This window comes from Cetorhinus maximus, chromosome 5 (genome assembly GCF_964194155.1).
Source record: "Cetorhinus maximus chromosome 5, sCetMax3.hap1.1, whole genome shotgun sequence".
Taxonomy (NCBI): Eukaryota; Metazoa; Chordata; class Chondrichthyes; order Lamniformes; family Cetorhinidae; genus Cetorhinus; species Cetorhinus maximus.
Window position 1 is genome coordinate 68314786 of NC_135883.1, and position 14745 is coordinate 68329530.

At 42.3% G+C, this 14745-nt stretch overlaps 1 protein-coding gene across 2 annotated transcripts in view; it reads left to right on the plus strand.

Moving 5' to 3' along the window:
• Positions 1–666: 666 nt before the first annotated feature.
• Positions 667–14745, plus strand: part of extl3 (exostosin-like glycosyltransferase 3) — an 85257-nt gene continuing 71178 nt past the window's right edge. Inside the window, exon 1 of one of the 2 annotated variants that reach the window (XM_078541956.1) lies at positions 667–860. The gene's annotated coding sequence lies outside the window, so the exon portion shown is untranslated. Of the gene's footprint in view, positions 861–11237; positions 11377–14745 lie in introns of those variants that run through there. The other variant, XM_078541955.1, reaches the window with a different exon arrangement.

The window sequence follows — 14745 nt, forward strand, 5'->3', positions numbered from 1 at the left end:
GGAAACAATGGCTTGATGTTCTGTGGTGGGGTCATGGTCCAGGGAGAGGTAGGAGGAAACGTCTGCGAGTTGACGCTCAGCCTCTCCGAGTTAAAGTGACTGGCAAAAGACCCAACGGCAGCGACATGAGGAAAACCTTTTTACGCAGCCTGTGTTAGGATCCAGAATGTACTGCCTGAGCCTGTGGTAGAGGCCAATTCAATTGTGTCTTTCAAACGGGAATTGGATAATTATCTGGAGAAAGTATTTGTAGGGCCATGGGAAAAAGGCTCGGGAGTGGGACTAGCTTTGTTGCTGTTGCCGACAGCTGGCATGGACATGATGGGCCGCATGGACATACTGGGCCGAATGGCCTTTTTCTACAAAGAGATACGTAACATGAGGGACAAAGGAATCAGAAGGATATGCTAATAGTAAATAGATGAAGTAAGGTGGGAGGAAGCATGGGTGGACCCGTCGGGCCGAGTGCCTGCTTCTCTGCTCTCCATGCGATGTAATTCCCCGTCAGAGCAGGGAGATGTGGGTTGGAACCAAGCATAACGGCGGGCGAGCTGTGTGTTGTGAATTACGGTAAGACTGCTGTTACCAGCCTGGCCAGCAGGAGGCGGGCGGCCGCTGTGGGTCGAATGGGCCGCGGTTCCCACAATGCTGCTGCGCCCTGTTTGGAAAGCGGCTTGTACAATGCGGTGGGGCTGAGAGCGAGTGCTAGCTGAGTGAGATCCCTCCATTCAGTCCTCCAATGTGTGGATGCAGTGTTTTTATCCATATTTTTTAAAAGCAGCTTCAATTTTGCATTAAGAGAAGATATATCTAAAAACAAAGGAACGAGCGCCATCAAAAAGCAGCGCAACCCGGATCCTGTAAGTCATTTTCTTTTTCTGTATCCAAGAGATTTTTGTGTGTGTTGAAGCCGGACTGTGCGTTTGAGTGAGCGACACAGCCGTGTACTGGTGTTTGGCCACACACAGGCCTTTATGGAAGCTGCTAGCAAACGGCTGGAAGTTGCTACATCGGGTTCCTTTTAAGGCTACATGTTCGATACAGCGTTGCACTGTGGTTTGTAGCTCCTCCATTGCTTGGAAAATGCCCCCTGTTCCTCTTGTCCTGTTATGACCGGCTAGGGGCCTGGGCATTTTCAGCTCCCGGTAAGCTTGCAATCCGTGCTTTGTGTGTTTTTTGTTCTGCAGCATCAATTGTGGGGAATTTACTTTTTGGATTGTTTTCCAGAATCGCTTTGCGTTCATGTATTTTTTTAAAATATAAGTTTGAAGTTTAAACCATAGCCGAAACGAGTCCAGTGCTCAATGTTTCCCTTCATTGACTGCTGCTTTACTTTAGTTATGTATGTGATCACTTCAGGGCTGGAGTTTCCTGTTAGTCAGCTGTGGTCGTACAGGCGATGCACCCAACACTGTGTGCATTAAACCCCCTCCACCCTCCAAATATCGACTAACTAGCATGAGCCAAAAGTTCGTGGGAGCGAGCGGTTTATGTTTTGCCGGCTAAAATCATTGCTGATCAACTCGTGCAGCCGATCGAGTGAAAAATAAATATTTTGCTCAATGACAGTCTTAGGAATCGGCGAGTTGAACACTCAGTTGGTGTAATCCTAATCTTACATTCTAAAACTTCAGCCATGTTTACGTATTTAGCATTTCAAACCCTAGTTTCTTTTAATGAGTCAAAGCCTCCAGACCACCTGTCTCCAATTCAATTAAATCACACGCGTATACACACACGCACATAGAAACTATCCAAACCCCACTATTAACCTACTTTTGCAATGAATCACAATAATATTATGAGAATTATTATACTTACGTGACACCATGTAACTGAAATCCCTCATCCCTGGAACCATTCTCATAATTTTTGACATAGATTGTGCCGTTGAGTTTCATCTTAAACCCAAGTTGGAATTTCCTTGCTCTCTTGGTATAGGGGCAGATTTTTAAAAGATTAATTTTGGGGATATTAGTTAGTTAGTTGAAGGGTCAGTCACGAGGGGACATAAGTTCAAGGTGAGGGGCAGGAGGTTTAGGGGGGATGTGAGGAAAATCTTTTTTACCCAGAGGGTGGTGACGGTCTGGAATGCGCTGCCTGGGAGGGTGGTGGAGGTGGGTTGCCTCACATCCTTTAAAAAGTAGGTAGGTAGGTCAGGTGTTTCTCATGTACAGACTCGATGGGCCGAAGGGCTTCTTCTGCACTGTGTGATTCTGTGATATGGATGTTGTGAGCAAACTGTTGGCAATTATTGCCCACTCCTATCCTATCTCATGGACCCCCCATTGTCCATGTGTTGAAGGAGCTCCCACGGCGCTGTCAGTAGAGTGTTCCAGGATTTTGACTTAGTAGCAATAAAGTAACTGCAATATATTTCCAAGTCAGGATGGTGTGTGACTTGGACGGGAATTTGGAAGTGATGGTGTTCCCTATGCTCCTGCTGCTGTTATCCTTCTAGGTGGCAGAGATTGTGGGTTTGCGTTAGATGCCATGGTATGCTCTTCTCTGTTATTCATTAGCCAAGATTTTACAGCCCCACTGCAGCGTGAATCCCCCGGGTGGGTGCAGTGAGCCATTTAAATCTTCATTCAGTTCAGCGGGACTGAAATATTCCACTGGGCGGGAGGGGCCATAAAATCCTGGCCATCATGATGTGGTGGTGGCATGTTACAGATTATTTAGGTAGTCTGAGTTGCTGTGGGAACATTCACTTTTACATGCATGTTGTAGTGTGGGGCTATGGACAGTGATGGCAGAGGCTCCAACTTTCTATCCATCACATGGCTAACCAAGAATCTTTCCTACTCTTACTGGCCGCCTGTGTTTTGGAAGGATTTGCAGGTTGATAATCAACCTGTTTGGCCAAGTTACAAATCCACCGAGTCATGTGGTGGGACTTGAACCCAGAGCTTCTGGCTCAGAGGCAGGGATGCAACCCACTGTGCCACAAGACCTCCCTTTATAATGTAACGTCACAAATCATAAAGTAGCTGAACATTATCAGCACTCTCCTCCAATTTGTGCTAGCCCCAAGCTCTTCCATCGAACCAATAATTTCCCAAAGATTGGGTGTTTTTATGGATGTCACACACCACCCCTGTTCCCTCCAATCTGTTGCATGGCATGCACTTAACTGCTGGCTATTTGTTGGTTTCATATTTAGCAATGTGCCTTGAGACTGTGATTTGGCACAGGGAATTTCCCTCCTGCATGTACTGTCTGCTATCCTAGCCTATATAACCTGATTTGCATAACTTATGCTATTTTTATTTTTGCTGTATGACTAAATACATGCTTCACAAATATTTTAATGTCAAAATATCACTTCACTCTTGAGCCAGGAAGTTTCTCATTACATTGGCTCCATCTCCGCTCTCAATAACCTGTCAGAATGTTGTGGGTTCAAATCTAACTCAAGGGAATTAAACATATAGTCCAGATTGAGTCTCTGTGCAGTACTAATGGAGTCTTTTGCATTAGAAGTTAAACAAAGCTCCGGCCTATCCTAATTTCTCCTTAGCTCAGTTGTGTCTGATAGCGCTCCTGTTGAGCATCTTGGGATGTTTTACTCTGTGAAAGGGGATAGATAAGTCCAAGTTGTTGTTGTTAGTATTGCACAAAGTATCTCCAAAGAACTTAATGATTCTAATTAGTTGGTTCTAGTCAATCTCTCACATCATTCTGCACAAGGAGTCAATACCAATTATAAATTCAGGCAAAATGAGGTTAGAGGGAGGTGATTAATTAGATCAGACTGGTTAGGTGCTTACTTTGAGGTCATAGGTTTTGTTCTTAATTTATATTGTACTTTAGATTTATATCAGCAACAACTTGCACAACAATGCAGGATCAAAAACTAATCAAAACCCTTCAACGACCCATATCATACATCACAAAAAAAATAGCTTGATAGGTTGGAGTGAGTTTAAGGCTACAATCTAATTTTGTAGTTCAGATGCCTGTTTATAAAGCACTGGAGTGAGTCTGTGCAGTTTACGCTGTCATTGTGTAAATTATTCTGGTTATCTTCTGCTCTGTGTAAAACTCAAATTGAGACTCTATTAAATAAGACCAAAGCTTTACTGTATTCAACAACAACTTGCACTTATATAGCATAACATAGTAAAATATCCTAGGGCACTTCACATCACAAAGAATAATGTAATGCTGCTTAAAGAGAAGAGAGAGGTTTTAGGGAGGGAATTCCAGAGCTTAAGACTTGGCAGCTGAAGGTACAGCCAGCAATCAGTAGGGCATTTAAAATCAGGGATGTGCAGGGCCCAGAACTGGAGAAATGTAGAGATCTTGAAGGGCTCTGGATAGTTATTATGAGTTACTGTTATTTAACAAAATGTACAGCAATTTTGAAAGCAGAGAAACTATGTTCCTTGAAAGAGAAGGCTGATCGGAGAGACAAGCTGAGTTGCTACAGCACCACCATTAGCAAGAGGGTATAATTACTATGTGACAGGTTTACATAGGTGATTTCCATTATACATTTTTATGCCATGTTTGTAATCAGAAAAGTTGACAGGAAGTGCATGCAAACATAAGATCTTTAATGATTTATGGGTTATGTCATATGACAGCATTGGAATCAGTACAGGTAATTTAATTGGTGACTGGGTTAGCTGTAAAGGAACATTTCCTGTTTCTGTTTGACTCTGGTTGCTATTTCATAGCTACGAAAACCTTGTAATAAAATGGCCAGTGGCTCTAATTTATGATAAATTCCGCCTGCACTGTTCTAGGGAATCCCAGAAGGTTTATTTGTTGAAGAACACAGCCAGAATGACCTGAAAATTCTTAATTCACTTGATACAGCTTCAATGTTCGTTTAATAGTCATGAATCCTTAAGTCCCAGTCCCAAAAATAGTCCACCCTCTGTGCCAGCCTTTGTTTTACTTCAGGAAAATCATTTCTGTGCTTCATGTAATAGAATTTTGCTAAATCAATGTCCATGTTAAGGTTGGTTTCATTGCTGAAAATCATATGAAGCAAACTGTATTCTTGCCATAGATTTCACACAAGGTACCTGGATTTAAAATAATTTGGAATGTTTTCGTAATGGTGAGAGACTTGGAGCCTTGGAGGAGCAAAGAAATTTGTGTGTCCAGGTACAGAAATCACTAAAAGCTAGTATATAGGTTTTTTATTCATTCGTGGAATGTAGGTATCACTGGCTAGGCCAGCATTTATTGCCCATTTCTAATTGCCCTTGAGAAGGTGGCGGTGAGCTGCCTTGAACCACTGCAGTCCATGTGGCATAGATACGCCCACAATGCTGTTAGGGTGGGAGCTCCAGGATTTTGACCCAGCGACAGTGAAGGAATGGCAACATGTTTCCAAGTCAGGATGGTGAGTGGCTTGGAGGGATCTTCCAGGTGGTGGTGTTCCCGTGTGTCTGCTGTCCTTGTCCTTCTAGAAGGTAGCAATCTTGGGTTTGGAAGGTGCTGTCTAAGGAGCCTTGGTGAGTTCCTGCAGTACATCTTGTAGATGGTACACACTGCTGCCACTGTGCGTTGGTGGTGGAGGGAGTGAATGTGGACGGGGTGCCAATGAAGCGGCTGCAATGTCCTGGATGGTGTCAAGCTTCTTGAGTGTTGTTGGAGCTGCATTCATCCAGGCAAGTGGGGAGTATTCCATCACACTCCTGACTTGTGCCTTGTAGATGGTGGACAGGCTTTGGGGAGTCAGGAGGTGAGTTACTTGCTGCAGGATTCCTAGCCTCTAACCTTCTCTTGTAGCCACAGTATTTATATCGCATAGTCCAGTTCAGCTTCTGGTGAATTGTAACCCCCAGGATGTTGATAGTGCAAAAAGTAATCAAATTGCCCATTGGCATTTATGTCAAGAGTGTTGGAATACAGAAATAAGGGAGTGGTGTTGCTGTTGAACAGAGTCTTCATTTGACTCCACTTGGGTGCTGTGCCTCAGAAAGGACCTATTGGTCTCAGAGTAGTTTTAGATGCACCAGAAGAATACCAGAGCTTGTAGGGTTAAATTGTGAGGACAGTTTGCCTAAACTTGGTTCATAGTCCTTGAAATTAGAAGGTTGGAGGGTATTTAAAATGATAAAGGGATTTAAAAGGACAGGTACAGAGAAACTGTTTCCTCTGGTGTGGGAAGAAGAGAACACAAGCTTACTATTAAAGTTAAGCTGTTCAGGTGCTGTCAGGATGCACTTCTTCACATAAAGGGTAGTGAATTGTTCTCCACGCCTCACCCCCTGGGCATTGGCTGTGGGTGCTGGGGAGTGTCAGTTGAAATTTTCAAGATTGAGATCGATAGATTTTTGTTGGGTAAGGACATCAGAGGATATGGAGTTAAGATACAAATTGGCTGTCATCTTGAATTGTAGAGATTCTTAGGAATGGCCCATTCCTGTTCCTGTGAATCCAGAATTTGGTGAGGCCATCAGATTTCTCTCTGACCATCATCGGGTTTGTGTATTTGTTAACTTGTTGTATTTGTTGCTGTAAATGTTCGATTGATAGAAACGTTTTGTGTAATGGTAACACTGTGTTCCGTTGAGTAACTGACGCTTGCCTTTTGAATGTTGCTATGGGTTCCTTGGAGTGTTTCAATATTTATGTGGAATTCTATGCACACAAAAGTTTTAGAACTAGTATCTAAGGTTACTAATTATACATTTTTGTTTTCTCTTTTTTCTGTTTCTTTTTCTTTATTTTAAAGTAGGTCCCAGGACACACACTACTTTAGCTATCGCTTCATGGCATTGGCCATGGAGCTTTAGAGATCTATGCACTAAAACATCCAGATATCTACCCCCACTGGCTTAAATTACTTCTCTTGTAGGATATATGTATATTTAGCATTTGATCTGCCCATATGCATAACATTACATTTTCCTAAGTTAAACATAGGTCCAATCCCCAGAACTGCCTGTAGTAGTCAAGCATCCTCTGAAGTTCTGACTCGTACACGTCTTGGTATCATCAACAAACTTGCAGATCATTTCCCACTACCTATATTGAAGTCATCAATATAAATAGCAACAGTTCCAACACCGATACCTGTGGGGCATGACTGGTAATCGGTCACCAAACAAATACAAATCTATTGGTTTACAATTTTCTGCCTGAGGCAATTTGGCCACTTCCCAATCCACCACAGCAGACTGCTGCTAGTCCCACAAGATTCTATCTCTTAGAGAAGTCTCTTGTGACCTGCCTTATCAAAGGCTTTCTGTAAGTTCCAGTGGACAATGTCTAACCAGATTACCCTCACCCCCTAGCCCAGTGGCTTCTTCTTCAAACAATTCAAATTGGGAAGAGATGACCTTTTCCAGAAACTGTTGAGTGTCCCTGATTATGATCCTTTTTATCTGTGCTCATATCGGGCATCTTTAATGATGCCTTTGGGCATCTTCCCTATTGCTGACATCAAGTTAATAGACCTATAGTAACCTGGCTCTACCTTTTTTATTCATTCACGGGATGTGGGTGTTGCTGGCTAGGCCAGCATTTATTGTCCATCCCTAGTTGCCCTTGAGAAGGTGGTGGTGAGCTGCCCTCTTGAACCGCTGCAGTTCCCCTTTTTAAAAATTGGAACTACATTAGTCTCCTTCGAGTCTAGCGGAACAGCCCTTGACACCAGAGAGCCATAGAGTTGGGCAACAAAGGGTTCAAACACCATCTGTCCCAACTCCTTAAGGGACCAGGATGAATTTATCTATTTTGTGGTTAAATGTAATATAAGGGTCTGGCACATAGACTGAGTACAATACTGCCCACACAGTGACGTAAGAGAACACATGACTTACACCTAGGGGACAGTGTAGTGTTGGACAGAGCAGTGTGTAGAATTAAGCATGGAGACAGTTCCTAGCTTGTACTTTTCCTGTATCTATGTATATAGTTTCTAATAGTTTGTATATAGTTTCAATTAGTTAATAAATACTTACTACTGAACTACACCCAACACCTTACAACAAGGTGGCAGCGAATGGAACAGCTCAAAACCTTGCAGAGACTGCAGAAGAAAATTAAAATCCTGGAAAACTGAAGGAAAAATCAAGGAAGCATTCTGACCTGAAGAAAAGCTCAGGAAGCAAAGACGCAGAAGGAAAACGCCAGGGAAAAGCACAGAGGAAGGCTTGGAAGCTGAAGGTAGAAATTAAATTCCTCACTATAGCAGAAGACTCCATTGAATCCCATGGAAGTCCAGCTCCAGTACCCAGAGTGTACAGAGTTAGCTGATCTAGAAAGGGAGGGCTAAAAATTTAAAATTCCTAGACAACATAAACCCTGAAAGAGGTTACATACTGCAGTGGTCAGAAATTGCCATTTAAATTGCAGTCTGAGAAACCTGATTCCCAAGTTGGCGCCTGAACACGTGGCAGCCGAGCTCGTTCTGAATGAAGAAGAGAAAGGATAATTAATTAAAGTTAATTGCGACTGAGTAGGCAGCTTTAAAAACCCAGCACAAGTCAAGAGTTGACACTTCCAAGATCTGAGAAGATTGTGCTAAAGTGGGGAAGACATTAACCAGTGGATCCAGGCAGCCATTGTGAAAAAATTTAAATGCTGAAGTCGCAAACGCCATTATTGTGGGAGGCTGCCAAAATTGGCAAGCACAGGAAAATCCTTTGTGAAGAAGTGTATGGTGTTGCCATCTTGGATTTTTGGAAACCTCTTAAAGCTGAACCTGCAAATTAAAAAAAATTTAACCATGGATCAGAAATCCACTCTTTGGACTTATCCAAAACCCAGATCATTCACAAAATTGGAGACTTTGGCGAAAGAGAATTCTTAGATACACGCTTGGATAAAAAGACACAAGCTGAACAAGTTAATACACTGCTTTATTCAGTAGGCCTGCTAGCTGACAATATAATAGCTAGTCAAGGAATTAATGAATCATCTGCAAAATTTGATGAAGTTTTAAAATTATTCATCACTTATTTTAATCTCAGAAGTAACAAAATCCTTGGAAGGGCTAAATTTAATAAATGTGTCCAGCAGCCAGGAGAATCTGTCAACTCCTTCATTAATGACCTGTACAGAATGGCTGAAGGCTGTGCTTACAATAACCTGAAATCTGAGCTAATCAGGGATAAAATAGTTGTACCAGCGGCAGATGACGCACTTATGGATGTGCTTCAAGTGAAGGAAGATCTCACCCTTGAGAAAGCTATCCAAACTGTCAGGCGATCTGAAATCCGTCTGCAGCACAGATCCATGTTAAGGGGAGAAAGCAAACCGTAGTACAAAGTAAATCCCGCTGTCCAGTCAGTGAAACAGCATAAAAACAGGGATACTTCAGGCCAGGGAAAGCAATGCCCTAATCGACCAGGAGAGTGACCATGCCAGCGTTGTGGAGCAGAGTCCCCACTGGCGTGATCATTGTCTGGCAATTTCAGCCCAATGCTTTCAATGTAACCAAATAGGACACTTAGAAAGCTGTTCAAAGCCAAAACATTAAAATACACAGAAGATTCGAAGGGGATTCACAAGGTCAAGACAACACACCAAGAGGACACACAACTATGCTTCTTGGGTGAAGTCAAAGATCCTGGATTTTTGTTGTGGTATGCAGCATCTGAGTTAATGGCCATGTCACAAACTTTAAATTGGACACAGAAGCCAGTGTTATGGTCATATTGGACAAAGAACCATAGCTGAGACACCTCTGGCTTCAAACAACAGACATACCACTTTGTTGGCCTGGAGAAATCCAGCTTGGTCATAGGCATGATTCTGGAACCATTAAGGTATGGTGGCAAACAAATCCTTGAGCTGATGTATGTCATCCATAACCAATCTTTTTCTCTCTTGAGCGGAGATGCCCGTGTACACCTGAATCTCCTTTAAAGGCAGAAGATGTCAAGACAACTGCTGTCATAAATTATACAGAACTGCAAGTTCCTAAGAGCTCCAATTCAGCTTGGAATTGTCTTCACTCTTTGCAGAGCAGGTTTGTCCACTATCATTACAGGTGCCCTCATTGGTCAGACCAGCCAACCACTGATGGTTACCATGACACTTCGAGTAGATGACAGTCAAGAGAGAAACTAGCAATGAGAAGAGCCTCAACCTCCGGCTCCAATGCCAGTTGGAGAGATAAACCCTGAGACCACAGAGCAATTCCCAACCAGCATGACAGTGCCACAAGCGATGCTGGAGCCGAGTAGCAGCCATCCATTGATGACAGCACACCACACAGCCAAACACAAAGTTGAGCTTACTACCAAGTCACACCCTTATAACAGGAAAAGCCACCTTCCATCCCAGCATGTGTCATGGCGAGCTGCATGAAGTAAGAAGAGAAAGAAACTCTAGAGATGAGCTCAGAGTTCGTTGGCCCTGTAAAGAGGGGGATAAACCAACCCCGATCCATGGCTACAATTGGGGAATCGGCAAAGAGCGATTCAATGCCAAAGAGCAGAAAAAGAGGCTGAAAAGACACCACCCAGATGCCCGAACAACCTCCAATTCAACAAAGCTTACCTGTTGCGACGGAGCCTACCATTCCTTCGACGGCAGTGAAACAAGATATGGAAGGGTTATAAGGCCTCCAGATGGCCTGAACCTATGAACTCGGAGACTTGAGGGGGGTGGATGGGGTAGTAGTAATGATGTAATACATGGGGTATATTAGGATAACTTGTAAATACGTTAGATAAGGACTTGTGGGGAGGTGTAGTATAAGGGTCTGGCAAATAAAGGGTTAACGTGGGACTGAATACAGTACCACCCTCGCAGTGATGTAAGAGAACACATGACCCGGACTTAGGGGTCAGTGTAGTGTTGGATAGAGCCATGTATGGAAGCAAAAATAGAGACGGCCCCCAGCTTCGACCTTTACTGTACCTTTGTATGTAGTTTCCAGTAGTTAATAAATACTTACTGTTGAACTACCTAAAACTACAAATACCTTAAGACCTACTGAACTACGTCCAACAGCTTACAACAAATGTTCTTCTGATAGCAGAGAATTAGCAACAGTTCAAAGTCCTGTTCTCCTTTATTGCAACAAATTTAAGAGATTGAAACTAAGGTGAACTACTTCATTTTGAGAGTTGAGTACAAAATGTGGAAGAATAGTTCACACAGCTTGAACAACGACTGCGTGAGAAGAGCTAGTTTGGGTGATATGTGGGTGAGATTAACTGATCTCCAGTTCTATGTGATTCATTTTATTGTTATTTAAAAAGAAAATAATTTGTGCGATTTCACAGACAAAGCTGCCATTTATTACCCATCCCTAGATGTCCTAAGAAGATTGTGGTGGCCTTGAACACAGTAGTGGTTTGATACAACTGAGGGGCTCACAAGGCCTTCTTCATATGATGGTTAAGACTGGGCCATATTGATGTGGCACTGGAGTCATATGAAGGCCCAGACCGGGTAAGGCTGTTAGGTTTCCTCCCCTCAAAGGACATTGGTGAACCAGTCAGTTTTTACAATATTTTCACAACCTCATGTTCCCTTTGCTACCATATTTTGTTTATTTACAGTTTTATTTGAAACTGAATTTAAATTCTCAAACTGCTCTGATAGGATTTGGAAGTCTCGTACTCTGGATTATTAGTTGAGTAACATAACCACCTCACTACCGCACCTGTATATTTTGTATGTTATAAGACGGACCTTGCTCAGCTGTCATCAGCTTGAAATCTAGAGTTGTGGGGCCAAACCCATATCCTATTACTCAGTAGGATTCACAGTTTTGTTTTTGATGGTGGTACAACAAAGGATAATGTAATGCTAATGTAGTTTGCAAATGATGTAGATGGGATGAATATCCATGTAGGATCTGTGAATCCCTCTCACTATCTTGGTAACTTCACCCAGCCCTGCAGCCTCTAAGGTCTCTCACTGCTCCAATTCTGGCTGTTTCTGCATCATTAAATATCGTTGCAACTCTAGCAGCTGTGCCTTTAGCTGCCTGGGCCTTAACATCTGGAAATTCTTCAGTAAACCTTTCCGCCTCGCCACGTCTTCTCTCTCCTTTAAAGTGCTCCTTAAAACTTACTCTTTGATCCAGTTTTTAGTTGTCTGCCCTGATGTCTTCTCATGTGGTTCAGTGTCGTTTTATCTGACAGCATTCCTGTGAAGAGCCTTGCACTAAAGGTGCTATATAAATGCATTTTTCTACCTATCCTATTCCGTCTTTTAAAGTGCATTCTCCAGAAGGCGGTAAAGGTAAGTGTGTGACTGGTCCATTTGTATAATCAGTGCATTTGCACACAAGCCTGTTTGCTGCACCGAGTGATACATGCAGTAGGCTTCTTGTGCAGCCTTTGTGTATATATAGTGTTAACTTCAATTACTATGTTATCTGCCAACAGTAGCCATGATTTTGTGTGGGCGGTGTCATTTTGCTAAATGGTAGGTTTATACCTTTTGTTTGTTATGAAGTCGTATGATTCTCAGTTTTAACTGCATGTCGTGATTGAGTAGGAGAAGCATTGTCTATGCAATGAGGAAAATGTCCAACAAAAAAGGATTTCATTACAAGTGTCTTGTGACAGAATTAAATGAAAATAATCAACACATAAGAAAGATGAAGAACTTGTGTTTATATAATGACTTTCACGACTTAATGATGTTGCAAAGAATTCACAGCCAGTTGTACTTTTGAAGTGTAGTCATTGCTTTTTTTAATGTGATGAGGGATGAATATTGGCCAAGACACTAGGAAGAAACTCCCCTGCTCTTCTTTGAATAGTGATATGGAATCTTTTATACCCACCTGAAAAGGCAGTTGGGGCCTTGGTTTAACCAGTCAAATGGAAGATGGCACCTCCAGTGCAGCATTCCCTCGGTGTCAGTCAGGATTTTGTGCTCAAGTTTCGGATCGGGACTTGAACTGACAACTGAGAGAAAAGGTTTTGAAGCAAGGTGAGGAATAAACAAAAGAGTGTGAGAAAACTTTGGAAATTTGCAGTGGAGGGTAGGGTATAACATTTTGTAGTGCACACTAATATAAGAGGTTTTGGAGAGAGCACAATCAAAGTTAGTTGGATCTTGGAGCAGGTTTTGTGAAGTGATGGATATTACAGGTATTATGTGTGATTAATATTGTTTGGTATTGTAACTCTTAATATTTTATATTTATATGGTATTAGTAAATTAGGCCAATTATGGTGATTGCCCAACCTTTATGTGACAATAAGATTGCGTTAACCAGCAGAAGCAGCGTTCCACATCAGGGACTGCCTGCAAGCATTGTCATTGGACATTGGCTCACTAAAAGCTGTATTGTTATAACCCCCAGTGGAGTCCTGCCCATTTATATCTGACATGACAACTTCTGCTAGCAAAAAAAATTAATGTTTTCATGCAGACTATAATAACAAAATTAATAGACATGTAGTGATTTTCAGGCAAGTTGGGAGTCTTGAGCTTCAGATGATTATTATAAACAACGGAAACTTTGGTTTTGTGGTTATCCGATCATGATTGCAGCCTCGTTTTCACACTCTACTTCCACTTCCCAATATATATGAACTGTTCAATGAAATGGCAGCTATCCTGACATGGGTTTTAATGTAATCATTACAAGCTCAAAGAGTAGATAGTTAGTAAATATTCTATTAACTATGAATAAGACAGGTCCATGTATACTAACTGATCTATCACAGTATTGCTGACAGATTCTTTAAAAGTCTGTTTCCTTAACTCTGTTCCCATAATCCTTTGTGTTCCTCTCACTACCTTTCTATTTGCAACCTTCTCAGTTCAATAGGTCATAGTCATTGTGTGTTCTGTTTTTCTCGTTTTTTCTATCTCTATCTCTCGCTCTCTAAGCTTCTTGTTTGGTCTCCAGCTCACCTCAACAGGCTCCCTGTACCCCTGCACAGAGGCACATTAGCAAACCTATGGGACAAAAGTGGAAAATGCTGTAAAAACTCAGCAGGTCTGGCAGCATGTGTGGAGCGAGAAACCAAGTCAATGTCTTGAGTCCAATATGACTCCCACCCCCCCCCACCCCGAACAAGCGCTTTACAGTCAATTAATGCTTTTTTAAGTGTAGTCACTAATCTGAAAGACAGAATCTCCAATAGTGCAGCACTCCCTTAGTAATGCATTGGAGTGTCAGGCTAGATCTGAACCTGATCGAGACTCTATGTAGGACTTCAACCTTCAGACTAGAGGTGAGTTCATTGAACAGCAGCTGATACCTTGGGGATATGCTAAAGAGCAGAATCGAAGGAGTTCAGGGAGGCTTGGACCTGAGAGTGAGCTAGAGGGCGGATGCACTCTGGTGTACCTCAAGCACTCAACGTCCACACTGAATGTTAGCTTTTGTAGCAGTCTATTTCAGGACTCAAGCCAAAGTACAGAAAGGCCTTGCTGCCTTATCTGCAACCTCTCCTTCTTATCACAAATACTTTTATATGACAATGCAACCCTATTGCGATTTTAAAACATGATGTGGGAAGCTCTCATCTTTTGAATTATTTTCCCCACACAATGGGGAGAAAGTCACCTCTGTTTGCCAGCTGTGAGGGTTTCTTTGTGAAACAAGTTTGCGCCAGATCATTATGGCCCACATGCAAAGGACAAGAGAGTACACATCTACTCATAGGTTGCTAATTGGTAGTTGGATGGTACAGGATAGCTTACGTGGGAAGTGAAAAATATCGCATGATGCTGTAAAGAGATACTGGTCGAAAGGATGGGAGAAACAATTTATTTTGAAGTAGGTTATGGCAAAGATGGATAAAAGATCTTGTGTTTCTACAGCACCTTTCACAACCTCAGGGTGCC